The sequence below is a fragment of the Aulonocara sp. 'chitande type north' Nkhata Bay genome, linkage group LG3, assembly GCF_057382095.1.
Source record: "Aulonocara sp. 'chitande type north' Nkhata Bay isolate Kocher_YH1m ecotype deep benthic linkage group LG3, A_spYH_male_GT1.1, whole genome shotgun sequence".
NCBI classification, from domain to species: domain Eukaryota; kingdom Metazoa; phylum Chordata; class Actinopteri; order Cichliformes; family Cichlidae; genus Aulonocara; species Aulonocara sp. 'chitande type north' Nkhata Bay.
Window position 1 is genome coordinate 6086709 of NC_141346.1, and position 13279 is coordinate 6099987.

Sequence of the window (13279 nt, forward strand, 5' to 3'; positions counted from 1 at the left end):
TTAAAGTCAGAAATAAAGAGAAAGGTTGGTTACAGCAAAGAGAGGCACTGGCAGCCTTTAAGACACTAAACAAGAGAAACAGATCAGAGAACATCAGACTGAATAAGTGGAATAAAGTGAAACAGAGAACTAACGCTCCCTAAGAATGGAGCTGTCAGAGGAAGAGAGCAGCAAACTGAAAGTCTCTGTTAGCTGCAGAGCTCTGAAACTTCACACAGCTTTGGATGATAACATGGAGAAAGGATGTGGAGATGTTCACACTTCTGCTAGAAATCATCTTCTAGTTATTGTGACTCAGATATGACTGATTATAGATGAGGACCAAAGAAGGTTTTTACTGAGATTTGAGCTGACTTAGCTTAGCCTGTGTTTTAGCCACATGCTAAACAAACACATGTTCAGAAACTAGAAGATGTTACCTTTCAGATGAAGTCTCACACATGAACTTTGCTCCTACAGTTCATCTGCTGAAGCTTTTACATTTGGCTGGAGATCAAATAAAAACCAAAACAGCCACAAACATCAGACATGCTAACACTGTAACATTATTGGTTGGAGCCCACTGAGACTGAACCACCATCATGAGTCTGACCTGTGACCTTTGACCTGGATCTACAGCACTGACCTCTGACTTTCAGCTCCACTTGTTTCTCCGACAGGATGTTTCCCTACCTGGTGTAGACGGTGCAGGTGTAGGTGGAGTTGTCTCCATCTGTGGGGTGTTTGAGGGTCAGACTGAGGTCTCCAGGTTCCAGTAAGTTTCTCTTCATCTTCGTTCGGTTCTTGTATTTATCGTCCTGTTCTTCAGGCTGGTCAGAGCCATTCTCATACACATGGACCTTGGTGTATGAACCAATCTTCCACTCCACTTTAGCATGTTTAGGCAGCCAAACTGTGGTTTTGCAGATCAGCTGGACAGACTCCACCCCTGAATCCACCCCCACCCAGGGGACTGAGAGGACAACAAAGCACAACATGAGCTGTAGTGAAGGTTACTAATGTTCTCCTTATCACCTGTTACAGAGGACTTATTTCTGTGCTTGTCCTGTTAGACCTCAGTGTAGACCACAACAGTTTACTGCAAACACACCAGAGTTATTAAAGGAAATTTACTGCAGTGGTTTGAATCACATCTGATAGATTCCAGTTTGTTTATGTAAATGAGGAGTTTTCTTCACATAGAAAACTTTGGCGTGGACTTCCACAGAAAGGTCACCATTTCTGCTGACATTATACTTGGTTTTCTACAACGTAATGTAAAGTTATTATATATTATTCACGTTTCTGTTCAGTTGTATTGGTTGTTTTCATTGTAACTTCTGCTGCCCTCCGTCATCCTCTCTTGTAAAAGAGATTTTAATCTCAATGAGATTTTTACCTGGATAAATAAAGTATACATGCAGCCTCTGTGTAAGATCAATGCAGTGAAGCACGTGTGTGTGCTTCACTGCATTGATCTGTTTAGTAAAGTCATGTTGTGGAGCTGTTTCACTGATCAATGACTGAGTCTGAAAGAGGTTTTCTGACTTCTGGAACAAACCTGGAAGTTTCTCTTCAGCTCTCTGTATCAGCTGTTTGTAACTCTCAACTCTTTCAGCTTCTGGAACAAGTTTGTGTGAGCCGCAGTCAAGGAGCCACCAGAGGACACCTGCTGACCATCGGCATTATGGGTAGTGTAGTAGGAGACACTCACCTGACATGAAATAGTGCCGGAAATAAAATAGAAGACCTCCAGAAACTACAAGAAGAACCAGGAGAACCAGGAGAGCTGTGGCCGAGGATGGAAATGGTTCTGTGGAGAAACATAAAACAATATCAACATGACTGTTGAACACTGACCTCAATTTCCTCCACTAACACCTGGTGTTTTTCTACATCTCTGACCTTTGACCTGCAGCACTACTTTGTGTCTCAGGATGTCTTTGTCCCTGTAGATGGTGCAGATGTATCCTCCACTGTCTCTCTTTGTGGGGTTTTTCAGGGTCAGACTGAGGTCTCCAGTTCTCAGCAGGTCTTCGTTCATCTTTGTTCGGTCTCTGTAAAAACTGTCCTGGTCATCCAGGTGGTTACTTTTGTTTGGATACACATGAACCACCATCAGTTCAGGGTCAGAGCGAGTCCACTCCACTCTGGTGTCCTGAGGCAGGTCAGCTGTAGTTTTGCAGGGCAGAATGACTGACTCTGAGCCTTCCTCCACCTCCACCTCCACCTGGTGGTCTGAGAGGACAATAAACCACAGTATCAGGTGTAGAAGCAGCAGCAGTCACACTGATGGTAACTGAAGCACAGCTGAGTATCTACACAGCAAATCTCTGGAGTTAAATATCCTGGAGTTTATTTTTCACCTTATACTACAGTCAGTGTTGGGGAGTACTCTAAGTGGTGTAATATTTAGGTGTTCATTCACTGGGTGCTAAGGAGTCTAATTCAACACATTGCTGGTATTGTTTGTCTGTCGACTGTTACCGCGCCTATCTGTGTTTCTTTCTTGGACTCCGACATGTAGGAGGTAAAAATACTTTATTTACTTTGGGATTTTCTGAGAGTGTAGTGATGTTATTTGTATATATTTGGTTGCATGTATGCATAAGTAAAATATAAAGTTAACCAACTAGCACTACATGTGTTTTCTGTATGTTATGCTGATTTGGAGATAGCAGCTAGGCTAACGCTAGTCAAAAGTTAGCTAACTAACTTATCTTACTGTATTTTAAGATACACATTTCATGTTGTCAATGAAAACGTTTATTTCTATTTCTTAATTTTAACACTAACGTTTAATTTAACGTTAGCTAACTACAGTAATATTCTGTTTAGACTCATGGTAATGGCCGTATTTAACCAACGAGAGGTGCAGCCTGCACTGATGAGATGTTGAGGTACCATTAACATCAGTTAGTTAGTCCTGCTGCACACTGAGATATGCACACAACCCTGTCTCCAGAACTGTAAAGACAAGGACACGGCAAACATGCGGTCACATAGTCTGCTAAACCTAGTCTAGCTAAATAGATTTTAAGCAATATTTAGTGTGGACAGGCTAACTCTATGTAAGAAAGTGTTTATTGATTAAGTTATACACAGTTCACATAAAGTTACCATAAACAACCTCTTCTTCTTGTGTTGTGTTTCATAGTAGTAAAGGTATTTTTTTCCGTGGGTGGCGAAGATGTTGATAAAAGGAAAACACAGAGAGACAAAGAAATATGCAAAATTGGAAGAAGTCAGCTTCACAGATTTTATGAGTGCAGGTAAGTTATGGTTTGTACTAATGTTGTTATTAACTGAGTGATGATTTCACTTCAGTGCAGCAGAAGTTTCTCATACCGGAAAATGCAGCACTGAAAGTCACGGATGAGCAGGGTATAGAGGTGGATGAGGATGTCTTTCCTGAACTTGCAGCAGTCAAAGAGGTGTGTTTTGTCATCTATACAGGTGAAGGTAAGTAAATATATGCTCTGATAGGTTTTGAAGGATTTGATTTGTACAGTTACTCTTAAATAAACATTATTTAATTTGTCTAATATCCTGTGGACAACAGGTAACTGTAACTGTAACTGGTTACTGTAACAACAGTAAGTTGGATTTATCACATGCATTTCAGACATCCTGGAAACACAATCATCCAAGAAGCTGCGTGACTGCTCAGACCTAACACACTATGTGACACTCACACCTTGTGGTATGTAAATTGTATATTACCATAATAAAATACAAAATAACCATCTGTTCTCCTGGGAGAAAGTATATGTAAGGCAGTGACTGGAATTGGTCACAAGGTGTCATTATTGAGCTGCATATACATTTTAAATTTTAGCAATTTTGGCCATTTGTCCTCTGCAGGACACCGTAGTTCAGATTTCTCATTCGTGCGGGCGCCATCTTGGTTCAGTGTTTACTGTGATTTGCAAAGGTAAGCACTGTCAGTGTTGTACTGCATTGTTTTTTTGTTTAAAAATAAGTGTTCCACTGTGTAAAATGGCGGTTTGCTAAGCATATATTGTGTTTGTTGGGAGGTTCATGTATTGTCTGATGAGAGTATGAGCAGTTTGTGTGCATGTTCCATTTTGTAATATCTGCCGCAATTTCGGGCTACATTCCCGCTAGTTAGCAGAGCATTCGTTCGGGCAAAGTAATGCAAGATGAAGCATTAGCTTTTCAGCTACAGTTTGCTGGTAGTCCTGCTATGTTAGTTTTGCAACATACACATTCCTGAGATCGAGGAATTTTGTAAAGACATGATTATTTTTGCTTAATGTGTTTTTTTATATATTTGTTGTTGTTTTTTTACTATGTTGATAATCACGCAGTGTTTACTGTGATTTGCAAAGGGCCAGCAGCAGAGTTGTTTGCCCCAGCATTTGAATAAACGGCGAGGTCCGAGCCACAAATTGAAGGCCTGTGTCCGACTGGTCTCTCTACTGTGCACCCCAATCCAACACAAACTTACACAAGGGAGGGAGGCCCCTGCACTGGTTGGGTTACATATACTTTAATCAAAGCGTGCTGTCACGGTTTGTGAAGACAGACCGTGTGGAGTTGCGTGTGGTGGACCCAGGCGCGAACACAAGTGAGGATACGGGAGTGAACTTAAACAAAAGCGAGCCTTCTATTGTGGCTGATGATCACAAAAGAAACAAACAAGAAAGAGGCCAGCACAAGAGCAGTAACTAAACAAACCTAAACTGGGAACAAACTATGCTATGGCTGGGGATACAAAAGACTGGGCATGGAAACACGGAGGGCGGGAACACAGCCGACGCAACACAGACTGCATGAAACACCGAGACTAAATACACATGAGGGATGATCAAGGAAGTGGCCACACATGGGAGCACAGCTGACACACATGAACCTAACGACAGGACAGGAGAGGTGAAACTAAATACACTGACATTGAATACAGACTTTCAAAGTAAAGCAGGAAACATTGACATTAGACATGACATGAACTAAACATAACCACGCAGACATGACTCATGAACCAGGGAGACAGTACAGGGGGAGATGACATAACCAACTAAGGAACAAGACTAAACAGCAATCTAGAAATTAACTAGGTGAGCTAAACTAGGGCACAAATGAATACAAAAAATACATATAAGAACTCAAACACTGGGTCACAGACCCAGCCCATGACATGTGCAGTTTACTGGCCCTTTGTGTATAAATGGTATCTTTGTTGTGTTGTGTTTTTGATTGTAGATACCTTATATTGTAATATTTTTATTTGTCACCCTCAGATTTGACTGTCCTGAAGCAACATGTGGAAAAGTCCTCCTCTCCAACTCTAACAGATACATTTTCTGTCTCAACCACCAGCAGTCAGAGCAGTGACACAAGTGATGCCGGACTTCAAACGGTTCAGCCTCTATTGGACAGCATACATGAAAGAAATGTAGATACGGTACTTAATTGACTTATACTTGACTCTTTAGTTGCCATTGAGCTATAGTCAAAATCTCTACCATTGGCCAAATTGATATTGTTTCTATCTATAGCCCTATAAGCGTAAAAACTATAATCTCTATCAAAAAAGTAAAGTTTGGAGTCTAACCTTAGAAGTAGAGAGGGTGTCTGGGATCTTTTGCTTTTACTCTTGAATGGTTTCATAAAATATTCACTGGATCTTTCTCTGGGACAGCCAGTCCACTGAAAAAGATGCTTTCTATTTAGTTTTTTACAAATGTCTCTCAAATGAGTAAATGCTTTGTTTGTGTATAATGAACTTACAGGAAAGTCTATTGAAACTATTTCAAGTGTTTCTGTCAGGCAGCAGCTGTCTGAGATGATGGTTGATAAATGTAACAGATAAAAACTTAAGCAGAACAATATCAAAATATAAACATCAGTCCTACAGTTTTATGCCATTAACTCTGCAGTCCCCTCGCTGTTACCTGAACCCCGCTATGATTTACACTACATATCCTAAAACAGCAGTTATTAACCTGAGAGTCTCAGTGACATCAGGACCAGCTGGATGAAACATGATGACCCGTCTCTGCTCTGTCTGCGTTTCATAGCAGCTCCTCCAGTCTGAGTCTGTACAACATCAGGACACTTCCTGCTGCTCTGTGAGCTGCAGTGAGGCTTAGAGAGCTCATGTTCTCCACTGTGTACAGTGTGTAAATGTTGCGAGTGTAACCCTGCACATGCAGTAAAGACTGCAGCTGTTGTAGCAGAGACATCCTGTTTGCACTGAGGTTAGCTCTGAGCTACATGTTGCTGCTGGTTTTTCAGGTTAGTCACAACAATTTACAAAACTTCAGTTTGACCTCTTACTCTGAGATGTCACATAGATAACAGGCTCCATGTGGAGTCTCTAACCCACCCAGAGTTCTGACTGACCTTTGACCTGCAGCTGTATATCTCTCAGTCGCAGTTCTTCTCTCCCATTACTGATGGAGCAGGTGTAGCTGCCACTGTCAGTCTTTGTTGGTTTTCTCAGAGTGAGGCTGAAGTCTCCAGTGTCCAGAGCATCAGACCTCATTGATGTGCGCCCGCTGTAACGCTGGTTTTGCCCTGTAAGATCGTCTCCTCCTTCTCGTCGTAGATGGACAGATTTGGGATCAAGATCAGAGCGAGTCCACATCACTGTGAGGTCATCCTCAGGTATAAAATCTGAGTACTGACAGGGAAGCAGGACAGATCTTTCCCCCTCATTCACCTCCACCACCACAGCCTGGGCATGCTGGGAAACTGAGGACACATAAACACAAATTATCTGCATGCAGTGTGTTTATCTCAGAGCCCACATTTATCAGCAGGACACAGAGACCAGTTTTACAGTCAGACACTCAAATTGAATGCATTTATTTATTAAATCTGAACATTTAATCTGTGAACACCTGACAGATTAAACTGAGTGTGTCTGTGCTCATGAACCAGCCTCAGTTTGGTGCATTTTACTGAGTTTACAGAAAATGTTGGAAAATGTGACTCTTCCTGGTCTTTGCTTTATTTTCTAAGCACTTCCTTTAAACTCTGCTGTATCTTCATCTTTGTTAAATGTTTTGGAAGACCTGAAGGTTTTCTGCTCCCTCTGAAGAGTTCACTGTGACAGTCTGCCATCACGATGAGCTGTACTGAAACCTCATGTTCCCTTTGAACTGAACGTACTCTCATGATCCATCTCTCTGAGACAGACCACCAACTGGCAGAATGAGTCACATGAACACAGCCAACATGTTTTTCATCACAAATACAAAAAACTGCAGCTAACACAACACAAACACGGACTGGTGATAAATGAACTTAAAACCCAGAATGAAGCGTCTCAGGAAGGTGTTGGGATGCTGTGAGCCTCCAGATCAGCTTCACTGCTGCTCAGCATTGTTTCTGTGAGGAGGGATGAGCACTGTTCTTCTGAAATATTCTCTTATTCAGAGACAGATTTACTAAGAGGCGAAGGCTAAAAGGCTGCAACTGCAAAACTATCCCACCAGGAGCAGAAAGGTCTGTCAGTTATTTTATTTTAGTGTTTTAATTCTGTTAATGCTTCCCCAGTATGTACTGTTCCCTTTAAAGATCAAATAAGCCATGGATCACAAAGGGGATAGAAGATGCATGTAAAAAGAAAAATAACCTATATAAGAGATTCATAAAACAGAGGACAAAAGATGCTGAAATAAAGTACAAGTTATATAAAAATAGATTAGTAAATATTATAAGAACAAGTAAGAAAGAATATTACCACAAATTATTGGAGCAAAGTAGAAGTAACACACAAGAAACATGGAGGATATTAAACAGTCTAATCAAAAAGGGCTCAAAAAATAAGAATTATCCAGATTATTTTAAAAAAGATAAAGATATTGTGCTTGATAAAACTAAAGACATTGCAAATGAATTTAATGATTTCTTTGTAAATGTTGGCTTTAATTTAGCAAAAGAAATTCCAGAGTCAAGAAATAATAACGACCTAAATAAACGTGTTACTCAGAATGTGTCCTCCATGTTTATTGGTGCTGCAACCAGAGAAATAATAAACATTGTGAAGACATTTAAAAATAAAAAGTCCACTGACTGTTTTGGTATTGACATGATATTAGTTAAAAGTATTATAGAATATATAGTGCAACCTTTCGCATACATTTGTAATCTGTCCTTTCAAACTGGTGTGTTTCCCTCACAAATGAAAATAGCAAAAGTTATTCCAATCCATAAAAACGGAGAGAGATGTCAGTTTACCAATTATAGGCCAATATCACTACTCCCACAGTTCTCAAAAATTTTAGAAAAGTTATTTGTTAATAGACTTGATAAATATATTGAGAAGCATAATCTCCTAAGTGATAACCAATATGGCTTTAGAGTGAAAAGGTCCACTTCAATGGCAGTGATGGAACTTGTTGAAGGGATATCTAATGCAATAGATAATAAGGAATATACTGTTGGTGTTTTTATAGACTTAAAAAAGGCGTTTGATACAATTGATCATTCTATATTAATGAATAAACTAGAGAGATATGGCATAAGAGGGATAGCATACAAGTGGATGAAAAGTTACCTGGATGAAAGATATCAATATGTCGAATTCAATAATGTAAAATCTAAGCAGTTGAAGGTAACTTGTGGTGTTCCTCAGGGCTCTGTGCTGGGCCCTAAATTATTTATATTATATATAAATGATATATGTAGTGTTTCCAAACTGTTAAAATGTGTATTGTTTGCTGATGATACCACTCTGTACTGCTCAGGTAAAAACTTAGAACAGCTTCTGACTACAGCGGAAAAGGAGTTAAATATATTAAAAAACTGGTTTGATGTAAATAAGTTATCATTAAATATAAAGAAAACAAAATTGATTATTTTTGGCACTAGACCAATGAAAAATGTATCTAAAATAAGGGTTAATGGAATTGAAATTGAAAGAGTGTACGAAAATAAATTTCTTGGAGTGATAATTGATGATAAGCTGAGTTGGAAGTCTCATATAAACCATGTGAAAACAAAAATGTCAAAAACCATTGCTATTCTCTATAAAACAAAGCATGTCCTGAACAAAAAAACATTATACACACTTTATTGTACTCTGTTGCTTCCATATATGACTTACTGTCTGGAGATATGGGGTAATGCATATAAAACGAACACTCTTCCTATTTTCAAGTTACAAAAAAGAGCTATAAGAATTATAAACCAATCAAACTATATAGAACCAACTAACATTTTGTTTATTAATCTGAATACCCTGAAATTTTATGATTTAGTTGAATATAAAATGGCACAGATAATGTATAAAGCACAAAATAACTTGCTTTGCCCCAGTACTCAGAAGCTGTTCAAAGTCAGAGAGAGTCAATATGACTTAAGGGGAACAGATTTCTTTAAAAAAAACAAGATAAGGACAAATATAAAGCAGAGATGTGTTTCTGTTAGAGGAGTTAACCTGTGGAATAGTTATGACAGTGATTTAAAAAGGTGTAGTTCATTTTCCTTGTTTAAAAATATGTTTAAAAATAGAGTATTAGAAAAATATATAAATCAAGAATGAAAAGAGCAAAAGGAGAAAGGAAAAAAACAAAAACAAAAAAAAAACCTCTTGATTCTTTTGCTTTGATGTAGTTACTTATCTAAGGTGGAAAGTTTTTTTTTTTTCTTTGTTTTTTTTTTTGTTTGTTTGTTTGTTTGTTTGGTTTTTGCTTTGTTTTATTATTTTCTTCAAGCCCTGTGTACAGGAGCTGCATACAAAAAGATATTTTGTGAAAAGGGTTGGCGTAATAAGCAAATGCTTCAGCCAATACCTTTTGATTAGCCTTGTCTCATGCTTTCTTTCTTTATGGTAGATTTTTGTTCTGTTTTCACTGTTTGTTTGTTTGTTTTTTCACTGTTTTCACTGAGATTTGAATTTGAATGCTAATCAATAAAATCAAATCAAATCAAATCAAAAATTAAAGCAGAGTACTGTGTGTGCTGTCAGGTGACTCCACACTGTCCAGTCTCTTTGTGTGCTCCAAAAATCCTGTTTTGCTCAGGATAATTCTTCACTGAGAGACGTGACCCGGTCATATCTGTATTGCAACCATAATTAAAGCGGTTCCAGTTCTCCAAATAAAAAGTGTCACAGCCATCTCATGTAATTGTGAGCGGGGCCTGGGTCTCTACAGTTTAGGTTACTCACGATATTACCTGCTCAGAACCCAAAATATGAACTATGTACATAAACCACAAGACAAGGATTTCATCTGAAATGCATCAGTTTGACTTTATTTCAGGACAAAATAAAGGAAATAAGTTAATTCAATTGGGTTTAGTGTTATTTTAATATGTACCACTGATGAAGTGGTATTCATTACTGTTCATTCACTACAATTTCTAATACCAAATAAAACTAGATAATTAAACACTATGGTGGGCCCACACTCACTCTCACCCATGCACACCTTAATTGCAACAGTCTCTAATGATCTGAAAATAAAACCCTGGTTGCCTGCTTGGATCATGACGGACACATGCGCTGTGGCCTAAAACCAAATGGCCACTTCATTTGTAAACACACAATAAAAAAAAAAAGGCACATGCAAATAGAGCAGGGCGATATGGCCAAAAGTAGTTATCACGATATATATTTGAAAATTTGCGATAACGATATAACTGACGATATAATGGATGCGATACAAAATACAACTCCACAACATTACTAGCGCAAAAAGACAACCTTCCATTTATTTTCACAAGAATTATTTAAAATATTTAAACAAGAAGCTGGTTTTTATGTAGATTAAAGCTTTTAACAGTGCAAATGCAAATTCCTTGCTGAAAGTTTAACCAAAAGGCATTTCCAGTAGAAATGGGCTGACATATCCTGAGCATAACCATGTATAATATCCACTGAAGTTAAAAAGAGGTGCTTTGCAACATTAAACTGCAGTGTGCAGTACGTATTTTTCGGACCATAAGGTGCACGGGATTATAAGGCACATTAATAAACACAGTAGTTTGGACCTGGAAGCAGGTTTCATCAGGTCATGACTTAAAGATTGGATATCCCACTGGTTGGTTATTCTAATATTTCCAACTTTTACTTTTTTTTTTTTTTAAAGATCGAAAGAAAAACCACATCCACCACACGCCGATTTCACCGTTTACCTGTTCATCTGGCTCACCTGGCCACACAGCAGCCTTGACACAAATGTCACCTTTCACTACATAATCCACAGTATCAGTCCTAATCCAAGTGTCGTGCCAAGGTAGGTAGGTATAACCACCAGTCGGGAGCACGCTCGGAAGGGAGAACGGGTTCAGTTGACTCCGTCTCCAATCCAACAACTAGACGTGGGAAGTAGTGAGGTTTACGTCAGTGAAAAAGTGAAAGATGAGTGTCGGTACATAATCGATCTGTTGGTTGGTGACAACAGAAAATGCTACATTTATTCTTCTCACGTGTTATTGGACGGGATTATTAAAAAAACGAGGCCTGATACTTATTTGTACCCTCCTGCAACTTTACTGTATAAAGCGCTAAAACCTCCAAAATTCCAACAGTAATAAGTTAGTATAAGTGTATGTGAACTAAAAATCAAGAATGTGGGATACTGTTTGTCCGTGATCTGGACAGCCCAGTGAGCCCTCCCGACGCAGGGGACACCGGCATTCCTCAGACCGTCCCTCACTCTTTCACCAGTAAAGATATTAAATTGATATTTTCTTGCATGTGCGTGTGTGTATGTCGCTAAAGAGTCCGCGGTCCATCATTATTCAGAGAGGTTCTTACCGTTAATGAGCAGCAGCAGCAGCAGCAACATCATCATCCTCCTTTAAAAACCACAAAGTCCTGTTAGCAGCTCCCACACACTCCTGCTCCTCCTTCAGCTGTGACTCTGACAGCAGGCTAGGTTCGGTTTGACAGGCAGTGTCGGCGTGAGGCTGAAGTCTGATCCACAGCTCAGCTTCATGCATGAAGGCAGATATGTCCCTGGGCTTCCCGATCTCAAGTAATAGTTTGTTAAAATGCAGGTTTATTCAGGTATCTTTTTGTCACAGTTATCATGACAGGCCACACCTGAAACTCTCCAGTCTCTGACCAAACTACTCTAATCATGAGAACCCATCACAGCTGAGAATCCCTCCGCAGGTCCAGCCGACAGTAACGTCAACGCCTGCGCTGGATTCAACAACTAGCGGGTGTAGTGCAGACCCGGTAAATCAGGTGGAGATTAGCTAGTTTAACCACCTCATTAATAGACAAAAGAAGCCTTTTGAAAGGGGAAACGAGGAGTGCCTGGGTGAGGCGAGAAGAGGAGCAGCAGACACTGCTGGCAGACACCACACACCTCTAACACTTTTTCACAGATCCACTTTCTCATCTAAGCCGATTCCACAAACAAATTCATAACGACATTATTAAGAAATCATCACAGACCTTTGATGCTGTAGACATGAAATTATATGAATGTATTAATCATTAGGATCAATATGATCATTATTAATAATATAATCAATAATTGACCACGTCTCTTAAGTTTAATAATACTGACTGTAAAAAACAAAACAAAAACAACAACAACAGTTAATCCATAAGAAATAATGTCAGCTCAGAACTCTGTGCAGTCCAGTCAAATTCTTCCACACCGGACTTTCTCATCCATGACCCTAACGGACCGTGGCCGGACTCGTTGCGCACGTAGCATCCTGGCACGACACCACGCTGACATGAAAGGAGCTCCTGAAAGCGAGCCATTCTTTCACAGATCTTTGTCGAAGCAGTCTGCATGGCTAGGTGCTGACATTATATACTTGTGACCATGAGAGAGATGGAACACCTAAATTTAATGATCTGAATGGGTGAGTGAATGCTTTTTTATGCATGTATGTGTATTTAGAGCATGCCATAAAGACGACGAGAGAGGTTAATCTACTTCATGTTCCATATTCGGGGAGTTTTCGTGACATGTAGTGGACATTTGAAGACACTACAAAATAATCTCTGACTAGTATGAAACAAATACTCACACAGCACCAGACACAACACCGGGACGCTGCGCTTATTGTGACGGGGGACTTTAATAGCGCCAACCTCAAACGCGCAGCGCCGAACTTTTATCAACACATCACCTGCCCCACCAGGGGTGAAAGGACACTGGACCACTGCTACACTACGGTCAAGGACGGCTACAAGGCACAATCCCGCCCCCCGTTTGGCAAATCTGATCACGCCGCCATCTTCCTCATGCCAAAATACAAACAAAGGCTGAAACAGGAAGTTCCGGTTCAGAGGAAGGTCGCGCGCTGGACGGATCAATCGGTGGCCGCGTTACAGGACGCACTCGATGACGTA

At 39.7% G+C, this 13279-nt stretch overlaps 1 pseudogene; it reads right to left on the reverse strand.

The window, feature by feature from the left end:
• LOC147333656 (uncharacterized) overlaps positions 1 to 11753 on the reverse strand; it is a 166827-nt pseudogene extending 155074 nt beyond the window's left edge.
• Between the last annotated feature and the right edge of the window lie 1526 nt (positions 11754 to 13279).